At 36.4% G+C, this 18,822-nt stretch overlaps 4 non-coding genes across 4 annotated transcripts; all 4 read right to left on the bottom strand.

Moving 5' to 3' along the window:
• Positions 1-7,704: 7,704 nt before the first annotated feature.
• Trnav-aac lies at positions 7,705-7,777 on the bottom strand. Its single transcript has one exon. It is a non-coding gene; the product is annotated as a tRNA-Val (tRNA).
• A 951-nt stretch (positions 7,778-8,728) lies between these two features.
• Trnav-aac lies at positions 8,729-8,801 on the bottom strand. Its single transcript has one exon. It is a non-coding gene; the product is annotated as a tRNA-Val (tRNA).
• A 3,441-nt stretch (positions 8,802-12,242) lies between these two features.
• Trnav-cac lies at positions 12,243-12,315 on the bottom strand. Its single transcript has one exon. It is a non-coding gene; the product is annotated as a tRNA-Val (tRNA).
• Positions 12,316-12,782: 467 nt separating this feature from the next.
• On the bottom strand, positions 12,783-12,855 carry Trnav-aac. The gene has a single exon. It is a non-coding gene; the product is annotated as a tRNA-Val (tRNA).
• Between the last annotated feature and the right edge of the window lie 5,967 nt (positions 12,856-18,822).

Genomic DNA, 18,822 nt, shown 5'->3' with positions numbered 1-18,822 from the left:
ATAATAATAATATATTTACCCTGCTATTGTGCTAAGCACTTACATTGGTCAACCTAGGCAATCAAATGACAAACTTTTACATAATAAAAACAAGTAAATCAATATAACGTGTTAATAGACACTGCACAATTTTGATGCTGCTGTAAATTCTTGGAAGCTGTAGAATGCATTTTTGAGTAAAAATAGTCTTTAAATGCTGTAGTTGGCAATTAGCACAGAGATATTGAGATGAACAATAAACTTAGTAGGAGGTTACACTATTTTTCCCCGATGCCTTTTTTGATGATACGATCTATAATAGAAGATCATTGTTTCCTCTTCAATATTAATCAAGATCACATTAGAAAACAAGGTTAACGTAAATTTAATTACGTGGTTTATTTGATTCATTATTAATGAATTTATAGCAATTATTAAACAGGTTGATTGTTAATAGTTAATTATGTATGACTCACTTGTACATAAATTTATAACATAACACAACCGATTTATCACCTCAGCGTCGATGTTGGAACTTCGATTAAACAATTCAATTTGCTTATATAGCAAATGGAAAGATTTTTTAGATTACGGATATTCCCGAATACCCGCGATGTATCGAATTTCTCGGAAAGAACGCGTCACATTCGCTTTCGTTTCTTATCGCTAGTGACTAATCTTTGCTATCGCTTCGATTGAAACTGCTGGCGGTCCGATGTCTGCGATACTCGCTACAGTATACGGGGTCATCCAAAAATTGAATTTGCAGGGGTAATTTTAAAAATATATTCGAAAACAGTAAGAGATATTGCAAAACAGTTTTTACTGCTTTATTAAGGAAAGATTGAATTTTCTTATGGTATGCGCATACATTTTTTGGTAAATTTAGACTATATAATATTCTATTCAACATAAAATGAAAATGTCTGAAAGACAATACATTAACAGTCGATATGAAGTTTGACACGTTTATTAATACAGCTGTACATAATTTAAACATTTCCTTCCGTACTAATCATAAACTCACCAACAGAAAAGCAGTTCTGTTGTGAGAAATGAGGAACTACTTATCATGATTAAATGCGCTATATAATAAGTATAAGACTGAACATATAGAAGTACCCCGAAATCCCTTTGCATTCAACTATAGAAATCGAATAATAGAAACACGAATTTAATTGTAGTGCAAATATGAACACTTTATTAATCAATTGTCTAACCAAACCAAATGCGTGTGGACAATTATTTCAGGAAAACTTAATAATCGATATCTCTTTCCCCAAACTTAACTTCAGAAAATTAAGGAAATATTTACACTGAATAGTATTATGCTTCTCTCCCGCTATATTTTGCAATCTAGCCCTAACGAGAGTACCTGATTCAAAAATTATTTCACTGCTGTGTGGGAAGGGAGGATGTGGATCAAACTACCAACTGAGTTTGGCAATATCAGTTGAATCCTAGTATCTCTAAAACGTACCATGGGCACGCTAAATCTGTTGACGACTGACGTGATCAGTATTCTATCCCCATATTTCCTTTCCAACTCGGTCTTTATGGTTAGCCACTGAGGTTTGGTGCGACGCCCAGTATCTCATCTTTGGAGAAAAATGTATGACCCAAACATCTAAAAATGAATACTTGTGTATCTTGCGTATTTATTATTTGCCTTTCTTCTTAATCTTGTTAAGAAAGTGTCGACTGTGATATTGTGATCAAATCATTATACTACACAGTTCTGTCGGTTTTAAACGAAGCCATAAAACATTTACAAACTGTTTTTACGCAGGTAGGTGGTACCTTATACATAACATTGTTGTTTAAAATCGGAACATCCAATCGAATTTATTTGAATAATTGTTTTTTTTTGTGATTTTTAGGGTAACAATGCCTTAAGGTTGATTGTATACGCAGTAAAGCTCGACAAAATGTAAATTCATTGAAATTAATTCAATTCACGTACGCAATTTTGTATGAAACATTGAATTTAGAATTACTATAATTCATGTCCAAAGTAAATCGGCCTCCGTGTATTTATTAATATTGTCGAACTACATATTCTATGAAAGTCAAACGATGCTTTTAGTAACATGAAGCGAATTAACAAATATTCAATTACCTAAGTAGATATAAATATTACAATATGTAGGTAGCTTTTTATTCTTTTGCTCTTGTAAAAGCTAAAGTATGGATTTTACATTAAAGCGCATATGAATCCGTGAATAATATACGTGATTAGATACGTTTTTCTATTTTATAGAATACCTTTTTGTGTAGTGTATTACCATTACGAAAGAAGTGATGCGTGCAAACGGGTTTCTTACGTCAAAAATATATCATGCGTTATACAATAAACATAATTTGATTTGAAATAAAGGTAGGTAGGTACATAGTGAAACCTATTTTGAGATTTATTATATTATATACAAAACAAATTTTTAACTTTCGAAAATGATGCGTTTCATCGAAGAAGGTAGGGTGAAAAAATATGCATTTCGTTCACTTGTCGAGAAAATAACTTTAATAACAACCAAAATTTTCACCCTTAAAAGCGCGATTGGTACATTTGTACACGTCACTCACATGACGGTTAACGTCAGAGTAACAAAAGTCAGGGCTTTAAAGTGTAAAACCGTTGACCTTGGCGAAATACCACAACTTAACTGAGATAAATATTCCTAAAGGAAATTCCTAGTGTTTTGGACAAATAACTAATTCCCGTACGTCAATTAATGAAGAAAAAAATTAATGAATATTTTTATATATCACATGTTCCCAAAGATAGAAATAAAGTATCTAGAAAAAACATGCACCTGAAAGATCAAAGTTTGAAATAACAACACATCATTTATCAAGGAAAGAGAAATTTATGCACCTTAGGCAAGGTAAATCAATAAGATAATGTGGCACCTTCATTAAAGCGAATATATAAATGGGTCGTGTAACAGCGGGTCTTCAATTGGCAGCCCCGTTATTAGGTGCATTTGTAAGTATACGGGCTTGAAGTGTTTCGCCCATTGTCGAGAAGTAAATGGAATAATTGAAAAACACAAATGATTGATCTTGTACAATGAAATATCAAACACGGGGACAGAGTTGAAAGGAAAGTTTATTCATCAATTATCAAAATACACGAATCTCTGCAAACCCTTTAAGTGCTTAACAAGCGTGATATTAGCATTGACATTTGAAAAGTAGCAAGTACTTAGAACAAGTTTCCCATTTTGTCTCAAAATTACTTGAAACCCAAGAATAGATTTAGAAATAATTTATTCGCGAGGAGAATATTATACAATGTTTGTCTCATTCTATAGAAAATAAGCTTGCTCGGTGATATACATTGTAAGTTTCCCACACTGCTTCGTGTCTTAAGAGAAATTAGTTAATTTTGCGCTCTGAGCACTCATGAAACTTAATATCTGTCGTTAACCTTCCTTATTAATACTGCAGTTTGTGTAGCTTCACCGCCATGAATTTGTATATGTACAAATTATGTGATATATAATTTTATATAATTAAAGGGCGTACAATTTGCTTGAATAGAATTGCAAATTAAATTAATTTTGGCGGGAAAATTAAGCACAGAAATGTTATCTAGCGAAAAATAACGAAGATCCCTTATTTCATAATGCTACTCTTGCTTTAATACTTCTATAATTAATGCAACAATACACTATTGAGTGCATGCCCGTTCTTCAATCTAACCAGCTCTATTTTAGGTGGAGTGTACTTTTGTTAAAAGTTTCTTACAGTAAAGGGTATTGTCTCTCCATCTGTCCATGTATTCAATTGCTTTATAACCAGGAGTGTTAAACTGATCTGGTAAAATAAGCATTGTAAATGCGATCTACTAGTGTTTTAGTAAATACGAGTACAAGAGTAAGGAAGGATTTCTGGAAGTGAAACTTTCGTGAAATAAAAAACATACGAAAAGGTACAGTGAAAAAAGAAACTAAAAAAATTCCAGATACCTTTTTGACCACAAAGTGATGGACAGAACGATACGAAACAAATATTAATTAATGGAGATGTGTGAATTTAGGATAAGTAACATATAATTATGTCCACACATGCGAAGGGTTTGAAGTTAATCCTTGTTCTTAATTATCCTTTACCCCTGCATGCTATTTCTTTATACAAGCCCCAATGCTGTTCGTGCTCTTATAATTCTTTGAAGGATCAGCGTAGCAGAGCATTAAAAGTTGGAAAGAAGAAAATTCAATTACGCTTGTACAGGATTTTACTTTTAATATAAATTATGTAGCAATTTCTGCGTAATTATGGAAAAGCCTATAATTGCGGAAATCATTAACTTTGTATTTATTAAAAAAATATATAATTAAAAAAGGACACGGTTTTATTAAATGAGACATAATCTCTTTTTAAAGTTAAATTGTGAAAAGTTCCTTTTTTCTTTAGTTACTAAAATTAAACATGAAGTTCTAGTTCATAATTTACAAATTTTAACTCTGAAACAACTTCCGAGAAAAACTAAAATACACTCTTATTTGGAAGTTTTAGAAGTTTTATGGTTAGGGGTTTGTACATCGCTTCGTTTGATGTGGTTACTATGAAAATTATGCTGCTCAAATAACGCAATTTGCTTTTAACGTTCATTATATGTAAATAGAGTAAATGTACTTTTATGATGTATAAACGCTTAAAAGCAATAAGTATGTTGCCTCGCCAAAGAGCGCAAGTTTACACATCGCATTATTATTTATGGCTCACTCGCAATAACGATAGATCGTCTTCTGAAGAAGAGGCGTCGTTCATCCTTTTTAGACGAACAACCCTTTAATACAATTCATTTTAATACGCGCGCAGTCGCTTAAAGTTATCATTTGTTTTATTAATTATCAGCATCAATTCAGAGAACGCTGAAAGACAAATGTTAGTGACGCGTCTCAAGCCCTAATTAATTAAAACTATGCTTCATCAAATTAGCATTTGCATTTTATGAACTAACATTAGAATCGGTTGATTTATTCCGTTGTTGATAACTTTCGTTTGTTTAATTACGAAAAACTTGATTCATATTATATTAAAATCAAAACTTGAAATTCAAGTCACAAATACAACAAAACGGAATCCGCTGGTTGTCTAATTTAATAGTACTGATTGAAATGCAAATCATTATTCCAATCCTTGCAATACAATCCCTAGTTATGTACCCTTACACAACATCGCTGTTTACTTAAACTTTCGGTAATTAGTAAGTTTTTGACCAGATTGTATACGCTTCCCACGTGTGCGTAAACTTCACTCGCTTTGAATTTTGGAGAAACAACGGACAGGTTTACTGTAAACATTTCAAGGCGATTTTCTTATCTTCATCACATTATACCGCACTTGCTATTTTCACTATAATTATTATCTACTGACTGCCATTTTGTACCTACCGGAAATTTACGGTCAACGGCCAATGCAAAGTAAGCGATACGGTAGACACCACCAGTGTAAGCCATACAGTGTTTTCTTACACAAATTACTATCGCACGTATTTACGAGTATTTGCAAACGCAAGAAAACACCAACATTCCCAAGCATCACCAATTAGTTTCATAAACGTTTAATTTTTGTTTATACCAGGAATATCATTTTAGTTATCATCTACTTCTCATAAACGATAAACTGTCCGCGAGATCAACGTTAAAATACTTTAAGTATAAACGTATATGAAACACGTTGAATAATTTTCAATAGAATAAGGTTATTTTTAGTTTCAAATAAACGTGTTTTGAATTTCGATAGATAAGTGGAATACACATATATTGGTTTTGATAATATACATATGTATACCTACCATAATATAGACAAAAATGTAGAAAAAAAGGAAATAGATTTATTATATTTTTGTTGATAAATAATAATGTATCATTTATGTCATTGGATTTTTAGAATTTTGAAACCGGTGGCTGGCTTGTTTTAACCAATCCTGACAAGCTTGTCCAATTGCTTTGTCGGTAATCTCTCCAACTATCGACCTATCCGCTCCTCCTGTTTGAAACGATATATTCGTCGCCTCTGTAATAAACGAATGACAAATTACATACCTATATGTCTACTATTCAAATCAAACATGCAATAGAGTAATCGAAAAGAATTTCAATTCAATATGTGTTACTACAGGACCCCCTTATTATATATTTAAAAAACCCGAAGTCTTTAGGTGGCCCAGGGGCCGAGATCTCGATGGAATAGACAGACAGATAGACGACGGGAAATCAAGCACAGAAGCGTTACCTCAAATTCGTTGTGTTACGCTAAATATATTTTACGGAGGAACCGGTATTTAATTACTTCACTCTTAGATATAATTGAGGCTACACTGACAAAAATTATGTGAATACGAAGCTTCGGCCGCCACCAGAAGGTAAAATCCCTTGCTTCTGCAAAAGGACGGCGGGATGGTGTCACGGGACGGTTACGGATGCCACAGCTGGTTCAGTCGCAGATAACGGTCTCTTCAGGGCTCCAAAAAGGTACGGTAAATACTGACGGAAAACCTACAGAATTACGGACGAACAACAAATTCCCAGAGCGGAGAGTAATCTATATAAGGAAGAGACAGAGGAACACACAAACCCCCTCAATTAATTCTAACGGTTGGTTTAAAATAATCACTCACCTTGGAAAAAATTAAAAGAATGCATGATGCGTTTTAGAGCGCGTACCTATTTTATTAATTCGATCATGTATTAAGGGAATGTTAGACTTTCCAGAAATGGCATCAAACTCTCATGATAACGTTAACATTCAAAACTTCTTTAATTAATTGTGCGGCCTGCTGGTGTTCTAAAAATCTGCAATTGGTATCGAAATTCAATGACGCAAAGTAGAAGAAAAGTATGGCGTGTATTCTCTTTGCAAGTCTGATCGAATGGTTTAGTACAGACAAGAAAAAAAAGATCACGGAATCATTTGCACGACCTCTAGCAGCGTAAATAAAGAACTATTATAAATCAAACCTGTAATACTGAACTAACTACATCTAAAGTAAAAGGGTTTAACAAAGAAAATACGTAGGTGACGCAAAAAGACTAAATATAAATTTTGAATTCAAATAAAACGTCACACTCTCTACCCTAATCGCTAAAATGTTAAATGCGGAAGGAGTGTATTGTGGGTTCAATGTGTCTGCTTCTTCCTGAACGCAAAATAACTCACAAAGTGTTCATTGTAGTCCCTGTTCACAATAAATTCAGTATAAAGTTTCAGTTTTAACTAAGAAAAATGTGCCGGTTTAGGGGTAAGGGTACTCCTACCTGCTTACCCTTGGGAAAGGTAGAATAAGTTTAACGTTAAAGCGAACAGACGCATTAATCTGGTTATCCTGGCCAATAAAGGTATTGGTTAATATGCTAGTTTCTTGTTCTTATCCAAACAGTCCTTAAAGTGATCATGGTTCAGACTAATACAGGGCGTTTAATAATTTTGGTCTGGTCTGTATACTCGTATATCCTTAAAGTCGCATTTACTTTTAAACAATCTTTATTTCGGAGAGCAGTGGAAACATCGCCGGTGTCATTACGATACTCAAAAGAGGGAGATCGATGAGAAGATTCTTTAAATACACGGATCTCCCTTAAGATTTGGAAAAATTGGGCTCAAGTTAACACTACTATTTTTTTGTGATATTGATTCTGCATCATAACGAAATTAGTATTCGGTACAATTACAGTATGATAGTTGTAACCGACCTGACTAATTTAGACAAAAGAGTGTTTCCGCCCGGGATCGAACCGGGGACCTTCCGCGTGTTAGGCGGATGTGATAACCACTACACCACGGAAACGTTATGATAAATTGATGATAACCGTGAAAGCTGAAGGTCAATATGGCTGTACATGATCCTGCCCTATATCATTTTGAGTATGTATGTGGAAAATTTTGACCAAGATAATCATGATTTCAATGGATGAAGCATTGACCACGCTTTCTAAAAATGGCGACACCCCGCTTACTAGCCATGGTTTAAGTGGGTGGGTTAAAGAAAAGGATGCACACTGTGCAGAAAGTATGGCAGTGGAATAAACACAGCAATGGTACGTGGAAAAGAGTTCCTATAACAAAGCCATAAATGATCCAAATACTCGCTGCAGGACTGAACCATAATTTCCAATCCCTAATCTTGCTTGGGCGAGCTAGAGCATCAGACCTCTGCTCTGTATGCGCCAGTGGATTTCACATTCGGATGGCAGTTAACGAGTATAGTTAACAGCAATAACAGCTCTGACAATCCTACTGCCATTGGAAGTTTTGCTAATCAGTTACCGTTTTACTGCTTCAGCGTTTTAAAATTTTACTACCTATGCGGCCATTTTGGTATCGATGTGACATAAAGTTCTGCGATCAACTGCAGGTAGACATTGGCAACATTGTGATTTGTAACGCTTGCATGGGAATTGTACTATATCATTGAATAAGTGGACTATATATAGTGGTATACAGTTTCAGACCTTATATAAACCTCTCGCCAGGAAAGATTGCCGGTCACAGAACACTTGATCCCGGTCTACAATCTATGTTTTTCTAAAGATGTGATCGACTTCCGGGATAGTATCGTGTCAATGTTGAACAAAAAGACTTTTCGTTCAACAATGGCACGATCTTATTCCGGAAGTCGCTCGCATTTTATGAAAAACATAGATTGTAGATCGACACAAGGTGTGCTGTGACCGGCAATTTTTCCTGGTGAGAGTTATACATATTAGAATAGTTGCTCGAAAACAATAATAAAAAGGGTTGTTTCCGCCCGGGATCGAACCGGGGACCTTCCGCGTGTTAGGCGGATGTGATAACCACTACACCACGGAAACTTGTTGGCTAAGCCGTTTCGACTACTAGTGCAGCGGAGAGAGCCGCGAAATCGTTCAAAAAATTTTTTCGGAGTAGAAAGAATTGGGACCCACACCATTTTGTTCAGAAATGTTTGAACCTTCAGAATCTCGCTTTACGACATTTTCCCGTGGTCCTGACAAAAGTTATAGGCCGCTAAAGTTGAACTTTACTCATTTTCGCGCGCGCGACTAGACCACCGAAAGTATTTATTTTCTCAGCAACTAAGCGATATACATCAATAATTCCTTTTGTAAAATGAAAGTACATTTATAGCAGAATCTAAAGCATTCATATTTACCTACCTTGTTATGCACAGTTTTTAGAAAAATGACCGTCAACTTCCAAAATTCGTGTAGCAGATGAAAAGTGCGCACTTTGAACTCTCATAACTTTTTATTTCACGATATCGATTTCCAATATTTATAGCTCATTCGATGCTCCAAAGCATTGTGATTATTTTATTTTCTATAACATTACCGTGAATTTTTCATAATAAAAAAGTTACGGTCATTTAAGTAAAAACCTACCGACCTCGCCGAGTCGGTAATCGCGAGTGAGACGGAGAGGGAAGGATAGTCAGCAGCGTTCGCTAAACAAGGAGCGATGCGTAAGAGATTTTACTTTACTAAGAAATTTCTCTCCGAATACCAAAACTAGCTATTTAGGCCGTTTAGTTTACAAATGCATTCCGCCGAGTTGCATTGTAAAATCTCAAACAATTCATTAACTCCATGTATCTCAGTTCTTTGGTGAAATATATAGGTACAAATACTACCTTTCCCTGTAAATTTTGGGGGTTACTCCACATTAGGTATCTCTTGTGCTGTGCTGTATATTGCAAGATCAGCAGTGACAACGGTATGATTTTGTCCCAAAGATTCAGGCTTGTTTTTTGATTTCACTAGACGATGGTTAGGATGGTATTGTAGCTCGCTGGTGGAGAATTCAAAAACGGCATAGGTATATTATATTGAATGGTAGATACCGGAACTTACTTAGGAGGATTATCAGCAGGTACTTAGGCTGTTAAAGTCAGTTATCTGGTCGTTATCTAGTGATAGGTAAACGAGGAATTTGGATTTCTTCTGCCGATGTATCTCGCTTTTGAAAAAGGACTGTGCGTTGAATTTTTTTCGTCTGTTTCCACAGAATATGGCCTACTTATTCTTATTCTGTGACTGTTTCCTCATTGATGTCGAAGTTGCTCGCTGTGATAAAATTATCATTTTTTATTTGACAAATTTTTGTGAAATGTAGGTAGACACCCTTAGCAGAACATGTAATATTGACGTTTACTGTACTTGTTATGCCACTGTCGGAGAACATTTTCTGACCCGAAAGACCAATTTGCAAATGAGTGTAACTTTTGTTTGAAAAATGACCTTAAAAAAAACTGTTCAATAATTTTGTTCCGTAAGTATGTACCTAGACAACAAACTTCGTGGAATTTTGTCAATTTTCGTTGTCCGGCCAAGAATTGCAGTGGAATTATTTTTTTCGAATTTTCAAAAACTAATTTCAGATTCAAAAACCACCAGATACCAAATTTCGTCGAAATCAACATTTTTTCGCACCCCTATTGAGGGGTGTGCCCTTTTGCGGTAGGAATTTTGAAAAATTATTTGCAAAACCGAAAAGGGCATACAGCAAAACCTATTCAAAGACTTACCACCAGTCTCTGTAACTGTTGCTGAGAAAAAAAGAAACTTTACCACTTTTTTGAGGGTGGCTCCTAAACGAATACATGGATTTTTTTTTTTGGTGTTTGGATCCATCGTTCCTCGAAATGGGGGTTGAAATATATTGTGTGATCAAAACTCTCTAAACCTTCCCCATATAGTTTTTATTCGTTGAAGTTTTTAAAAATAAAAGCGACTACAGTTTCGGCGTACTGCCATCATCAGGCGATGTGAAATTTAACAGGAAAACGGTAAGTTACAAACGTTGAAGACGAGGTTGAAGACGAATAAGACGAACATGTTGTTTTTTAATTATTAACTGGCCGAAGCCAAGTGAAAAAACCTGAAGGGTGGTTAAACCGGAAAGGTTGTCCTAAGTTTCAAAACGAATTGTTATCAAGCCTTGTTAAGACAACCAACCGGAGGGTTGAATTATTACATTAAAAGTTGAAAGTTGAATTTAACACATTTCAAAAGAACCGGGGGGAAAAAATAAACTTATAAAAGTTTTGAAACTATTGAGATGACTACATATTTAAATTATTTAAGTTAAGTTTAAATTCGAGATCATGCAGACGGCATGTCTAGAAATGATTGACCACCAGGTTTACCTATCACTAGATAACGACCAGAATACTGACTTTAACAGCATAAGTACCTGCTGATAATCCTCCTAAGTAAGTTCCGGTATCTACCATTCAATATAATATACCTATGCCGTTTTTGAATTCTCCACCAGCGAGCTACAATACCATCCTAACCATCGTCTAGTGAAATCAAAAAACAAGCCTGAATCTTTGGGACAAAATCATACCGTTGTTACTGCTGATCTTGCAATATACAGCACAGCACAAGAGATACCTAATGTGGAGTAACCCCCAAAATTTACAGGGAAAGGTACCTATTTGTACCTATATATTTCACCAAAGAACTGAGATACATGGAGTTAATGAATTGTTTGAGATTTTACAATGCAACTCGGCGGAATGCATTTGTAAACGGCCTAAATAGCTAGTTTTGGTATTCGGAGAGAAATTTCTTAGTAAAGTAAAATCTCTTACGCATCGCTCCTTGTTTAGCGAACGCTGCTGACTATCCTTCCCTCTCCGTCTCACTCGCGATTACCGACTCGGCGAGGTCGGTAGGTTTTTACTTAAATGACCGTAACTTTTTTATTATGAAAAATTCACGGTAATGTTATAGAAAATAAAATAATCACAATGCTTTGGAGCATCGAATGAGCTATAAATATTGGAAATCGATATCGTGAAATAAAAAGTTATGAGAGTTCAAAGTGCGCACCTTTTCATCTGCTACACGAATTTTGGAAGTTGACGGTCATTTTTCTAAAAACTGTGCATAACAAGGTAGGTAAATATGAATGCTTTAGATTCTGCTATAAATGTACTTTCATTTTACAAAAGGAATGATTGATGTATATCGCTTAGTTGCTGAGAAAATAAATACTTTCGGTGGTCTAGTCGCGCGCGCGAAAATGAGTAAATTTCAACTTTAGCGGCCTATAACTTTTGTCAGGACCACGGGAAAATGTCGTAAAGCGAGATTCTGAAGGTTCAAACATTTCTGAACAAAATGGTGTGGGTCCCAATTCTTTCTACTCCGAAAAAAAAAACTACCTCAAATAAGCGAGTTAGCGCCGGCTCTCCGCTGCACTATACATCTTATTTGTAATAACTGCTTGCCCAATTAGTGAAATTAACTACTCTGCAACAAAAATCGTGTTTCCGCCCGGGTTCGAACCGGGGACCTTTCGCGTGTGAAGCGAACGTGATAACCGCTACACTACGGAAACATGATATCTGTCCCATCAACGGGCGTTGAATCTTTAATGGCCCCGGGATTCCAAGGAAAACTTTTTGGGGAACGCTGGACTAGATAATTATAGTTTGCACTAAACGGTGACGTTCTGGGGAAGGCTGGGGAAATCATAAACAAAACACCGGGTGGGATAAACCTTTTATATTGGTGTGTAACACACCTGCTTGCCCAGTATAATCCACAATCAATACAAAAATGCTGAAATGTCACGCAGAATTTCAGGACTTAAAACAACTGGTCACAATAACTAGATTTAAAAACAAAATTTAATTGCTTTTTTCACAATCACTTTTTGAACATTTTATAACTTCAAATGTCTCCTCTCTTAAGTAACTTTGTATAGCACAAAAGATGCGTATCAATTTCAGACTTGTTGAGCCTCAACATTTCCCTAAAGAGAGCGTTTTCCCTTTCTATGATCATACAACGTAGCACAAAAATTGTTTCCGCCCGGGATCGAACCGGGGACCTTCCGCGTGTTAGGCGGATGTGATAACCACTACACCACGGAAACGTTGTTAAAAAATATTTGTTAATCATGGTTCGCAAAATTGTCACTTTATTACGGATCGAAAAACCGAAGCGAAGCTTCGGTTTTTCGATCCTTAAATAAGGAACTCAACCGTTTACTCAATTTTCATTTTTAATTTCTTTTAAAATGCACCGATTTTGATGAAAATTTTATCGTACCTTTTTGAAGCGATTTCGGATCGATTCTGAGAAATCTGTAGACGAAAAATGTCCCGGAGCGGCTGTGGAGCATCGTCGTCGAGGTGCGCCGGCGCGGATAAAAATTTGCCGTGTCCATACGGTTCGAGTTAGGGAGTCGAGACGCCGGTTCGGGGAGTTTAGATAGTCGGCGCGACTTTCGGTGGGGTTAAGAAAATTCCCGCGGCACCCGTCGGGGTAGCTGCCATAAGAAGCGAAAAAATTGAAAATTTTAGAAAAAAATTCGTAACTCGAAAACTAAGTCAAAGATCCTATAGGGGTTTTTTGAGGTCTTGGCCGACGTCGAGGAGCGTATTTGTGCCGGGGTGCGATTCAATTCTATGGTCCCGTTTGGGAACCGCGCGACCCGGAGGGCCTCTCTCGAAAAGGTGGTTTTCCGCATTTTCCAACTTTGACGCCTTCTACAGGCCGAACCGTTAGAGTTAGAGCAAAACGTACAATTGCGCGATTGTAGATCTCGACGAGATCTACGAGACGAGGGGTCGCGGGTCGCCCTACCACCCCCCGGAGGGGGGTGAGAGGTGAAAAACCGGAGATTTTGAATAGCGCGTTCCGGCGAAGAGATACGGCGTCGGAATCGGCTTCGATACCTGCGGGCAAGTTTTCTCTTTCTTTTTCCGTTTATCGCGAGGAGGTAACTAGGACGACGGCGCCGTGGTAAATTTTCTCCCGAAGGTCTGCAAAAGTCACGTGACCGCTTCGTTTTGTTTTTCACCAACATTAAGCGCCGAAGATTGCCGAACGCGCGCTAACCGCTTTTTAATTAATTGCGAGCTTAATTTAGGACGGAGAATTTCGGTAGAGGTCCCAAAAATTCGAGAAAACTACGAGGAACGTGTTAACATCGGTTTCGGGACGGTGCGTGATCGATTTGTGTTCGTATTTAAGTGATAAAGTTTACGTGTCGGTTAACTGTCAAACGGATTCCGTCAAGTTTTAAAAGTGCTCATAAAAGGAATTTAACCCATTAAAATCGTCGGTAAGTGTTCGAAATTGACTGTTATAAAGTTTAAAAGTGCTTCGAATAAGTGTGGAGTAAATAAAGTGCGTTTAAATAATTTGCTAATTTACGTATTCTCGACATACTTATAATGGTTTAAAAGACGTGCTAGTGAAAGTCACGGTGGCTTAACGGTTAGCACGTAGGACTTTGGATTGGCGTCCGCGTGTTCGAACCTGAGCGCGCTCGCTTTTTTTTTCTTTAATGTCACAAATTTTTTGTATTAATTATTTTAATTAAAAGGGCCGAGAATAGTTATAATGTTACAATGGAAAAGTTATTGCGGAAGACTTAAAGTATACGTGACCGCTTGCGTTTTGGGTATATTTTGAAATTGGAAGTCATCCGAAGGCTTTTTAAATTAAGGGTGACATAGACGCGTGAGTTTTTTGGTTATAATTTTTTTAAGAGACTTTCCAGACGGGGACGTTCAATGGGAAATATTTAGCTCGAATTATTAGCTATCAGATGCACCTTTCCCCGTCCAAATCGATTGAAAAATAAAGGTTCTGGAAATTTTTTTGTAAAAAAAACGATTATGTCTCGTGTTTGCCAAGTTTGCCTTCGTAGGTATGTACTTACAATGGGAAAAATTTGGCAGAATTAGTTCTCTATTGGAGGCGATCGATCGGAAGGCGATCGGGATTCGATATACGATAATGGGGAAATCGCAATTATTATTATAATTGCTATACCTGCGGACGAAATTTTTTTAAAATTACCAAAACTGAGAAATTGTCTTTGTAGAACAGTGAACAGGGCGAGGCGAAGCCGAGCTATGGACCGTTACAAATCAGAGCGAGGCGAGGCGGCAAAGCCGCCGGAGCCGAGCATATTTCTCATCAAACCCAAAAAGTGATAACAAAATTAAAAAATCTTATGTGCAGATTTGGATTGAACAAGTTGACAAGAAATTTTCAAAAAAAGGCACTTTATATAATTGATGTTTTCAAAAAACAAAAATCTTTACAAATTAAAAAAAAAAGTCAATTCAGTCTGCTCAATATCATTTTCTTACATTACCAAAACTGAAACTGAAAAATTGTCTTTATGGAACAGTGAACGGTGCGAGGCGAAGCCGAGCGTATGTCTCATCAAAACCAAAAAATGATAACGAAATTTAAATCTTATGTGCAATTATGTGCAGATCTGGATTCAACAAATTGAATAGGCATTTAAAAAAGGTGATGTTTCCATAAACAAAAATATTCCTCACAAATTCAAAAAAATTATCAAATCAGTCTGCTTAGTATCATGTTCTTACCAAACTGAAACTAAGAAATTGCCTTTGTTGAACAGTGAACAGTGCGAGGCTGTTATATATATTTTTTGTATAATTATACTTTTTAAAAATACAAATTCAAATAAAAACTAAAAATGAAGCTAAACCGAATGTGATAACAAGCAGCGTTGGACATTAGGTTATTTGTAGGTTTAAGAATTTTTTTTAACTTTTTTTGAACTAAAAATTCAAACAAAAATTCTTAATAACCCTTTCCCCAACCAAGTAAAATAACCAAAGACTTTCGATTCTTAACACACGCGCCTCGTATACCAATGTAGAGCGAGCCGAAGGCGAGTTCGGCATAACTCTGGCGCTCCCTTAGACTCGTCTCTCTACGTCCACGGTGGCAAACGACATTTACCAATGGCCAATCACACATTACACTTTTTTTCACATCAATGCCGAGCGAGCCGAAGGCGAGTTCGGCATCACTTTGGCCCTCCCTTGGCTTGAGACATTAGGTTATTTGTAGATTTAAGAAATTTGTTTAAATTTTTTTAAAGTACAAATTCAAACAAAAATTATAAATGAAGCTAAATCGAATGTGACACCAAGCAGCGGTGGACATTAGGTTATTTGTAGATTTTCAAAAATTTTTTTAACTTTTTTCGAAATACAAATTCAAACAAAAATTCTTTTTAACTGTTTCCCCAACCAAGTAAAATAACCAAAGACTTTCGATTCTTAACACACGCGTCTTGTATACCAATGCCGAGCGAGCCGAAGGCGAGTTCGGCATAACTCTGGCCCTCCCTTAGACTCGTCTCTCTACGTCCACAGTGGCAAACGACATTTACCAATGCCCAATAACACATTACACTTTTTTTCACACCAATTCCGGAGCCGAACGGATATCTCCTCAAAACCAATAAGTATTACCATTTGTGTTTTATGTGCATTTATGTTAGGAACTGGAGTCAACAAATCGAAATTTTCAAAAAACTTTGCATAGCGATGTTTCCAAAAAACAAAAATATTCCTCATAAATTCAAAAAAAAAATGTCCAATCAGTTTGATCAATATCATTTTCTTACCACACCTACACTGAAACTGAGAATTGTCTTTGTAGAACAGTGAACAGTGCGAGGCGAAGCCGAGCTATGGACCGTTACAAATCAGAGCGAGGCGAGGCGGCCGGAGCCGAGCGTATTTGTCATCAAACCCAAAAAATGATAATAAAAATTAAAAAATCTTATGTGCAAATTTGGATTGAACAAGCTGAATAGAAATTTTCAAAAAAGGCATTTAATATAGGTGATGTTTCTAAAAAACAAAAATATTCTTCACAAATTCAAAAAAATTGTCAATTCAGTCTGCTCAATATTATGTTCTTACATTACCAAAACTGAAACTAAGAAATTGTCTTTGTGGAACAGTGATCAGTGTGAGGCGAAGCCGAGCTATGGACCGTGACAAATCAGAGCGAGGCGAAATTTTTTTTGAATATTTGTAAATACGATCGGTACGTTGCGGTGAAGAAAATACGCGAAAATTAAGGAAATCTCGCGAGGGGTATTTCTCCCCCGCGAAACACCCGTTTTTGTGATTTCACGCTCCGGAAGTGAAACGGTAAGCGCTTCTTGGACGCCGTCTTACGGTGGATAGCAAGAATGAGTGCGTGCAATCGCGTATGTCTTATACCAAAAAGTGCTATCAAAATTTAAAAATCTTATGTGCAATCATGTGCACATCTGAATTTGTTAAATTCAACAACAGGTCGGAATAAAAAGAAAGTCACTTTGTATTGACGACGCTTCCAAAAAAAAATATTCTTCACAAATTAAAAAAAAATATAATTTTCTTACATTACCAAAACTGAAACTGAGAAATTTTCTGTGTAGAACAGTGCGAGGCGTAGCCGAGCTATGGACCGTCACGAATCAGAGCGAGGCGAGGCGGCAAAGCCGACAGAGCCGAGCGTATTTCTCATCAAACCCTATAAGTGATAACAAAATTAAAAAATCTTTTTTGTAGATTTGGAGTGAACAAGTTGAATAGAAATTTAAAAAAAAAGGCACTTTATATAGGTGATGTGTCCAAAAAAATTGTCAATTCAGTCTGCTCAATATCAGTCTCTTACATTACGAAAACTGAAACTGAAAAATTGTCTTTGTGGAACAGTGAACAGCGCGAGGCGAAGCCGAGCTATGGACCGTTACAAATCAGGGCGTATGTCTCATCAAAACCAAAAATTGACAACAACATTTAAAATCTGTGCAGATCTGGATTCAACAAGTTGAATAGAAATTTTCAAAAAAATCACTTCGTTTAGGTGATGTTTTCATGAATAATATTCCTCACAAATTCAAAAAAAATATCAATTCAGTCTGCTTAATAGCATTTTCTTACCACACCAAAACTGAAACTGAGAAATTATCTTTGTTGAACAGAAAACAGTGCGAGGCGAAGCCGAGCTAAGGAGCGTTACGAAGCAGAGTGAGGCGAGGCGGCGAAGCCGCCGGAGCCGAGCGGATGTATCCTCAAAACCAAAAAGTGTTATCGAAACTAAAAAATCTTATGTACAATTATGTGCAGATTTGTATTCAACAGGTTGAGTAGAAAAATCACTTTGTATAGGTGTTCTTACCACGCCAAAACTGAAACTGAGAAATTGTCGTTGTTGAACACTGAACAGTGCGAGGCTTTTTTATACCTACATATTTTATATATATTTCTTTAAAATACAAATTTTAAAAAAACTGAAAATGAAGAGTGTGGCACCAAACAGCTTGGGACGTTAGGTTATTTGTAGATTTTTAACTTTTTTGAAAGACAAATTCAAACAAAAATTATAAATGAAGCTAAATCGAATGTGAGGAAGCAGCGGTGCTTATTAGGTTATTTGTAGAATGAAGAATTTTTTTTAACTTTTTTGAAAGACAAATTCAAACAATAATTATAAATGAAGCAAAACAAAATGTGACACCAAGCAGCTTTGCACATTTTTTTTTAAACTTTTTCCGAAATAAAAATTCTTAATAACCCTTCCCCAATTAAGTAAAATAACCGAAGACTTTCGATTCTTAACACTCGCGTCTCGTATGCCAATACCGAGCGAGGCGAGTTCGGCATCATTTTGGCCCTCCCTTAGCTTGGGGCATTAGGTTATTTGTAGATTTAAGAATTTTTTTTTAACTTTTTTCAAAATTCTCGACTCGGCATAACTCGAGCTCGCCCTTCTCGCGACGAAAACGGCTCGCATTTTTCCTCCATCAATGCCGAACGAGCCGAAGGCGAGTTGGGCATAGCGAGGGCTCTCCCGTAGACCCGCCTCTCTCCGTTCGCGGCGGCAAACGACGCTTACTTACGGCCCTACACGCGCCCACCTTTCCCGTCATTCATCTAAACCTAATAAAAAAAACGGAGATCCTTGCGAAAATGTAGTTCTATAACAAAATACTGATTCGCTGATATTAGTTTCGGCCCGATATACTTTATCTACAGGTTAAATCGAAATTTAAAAAAAA

This window comes from Photinus pyralis, unplaced genomic scaffold, assembly GCF_008802855.1.
Source record: "Photinus pyralis isolate 1611_PpyrPB1 unplaced genomic scaffold, Ppyr1.3 Ppyr1.4_unclustered_Scaffold3935, whole genome shotgun sequence".
NCBI lineage: Eukaryota > Metazoa > Arthropoda > Insecta > Coleoptera > Lampyridae > Photinus > Photinus pyralis.
This window is presented reverse-complemented; position numbering and strand designations above follow the sequence as displayed.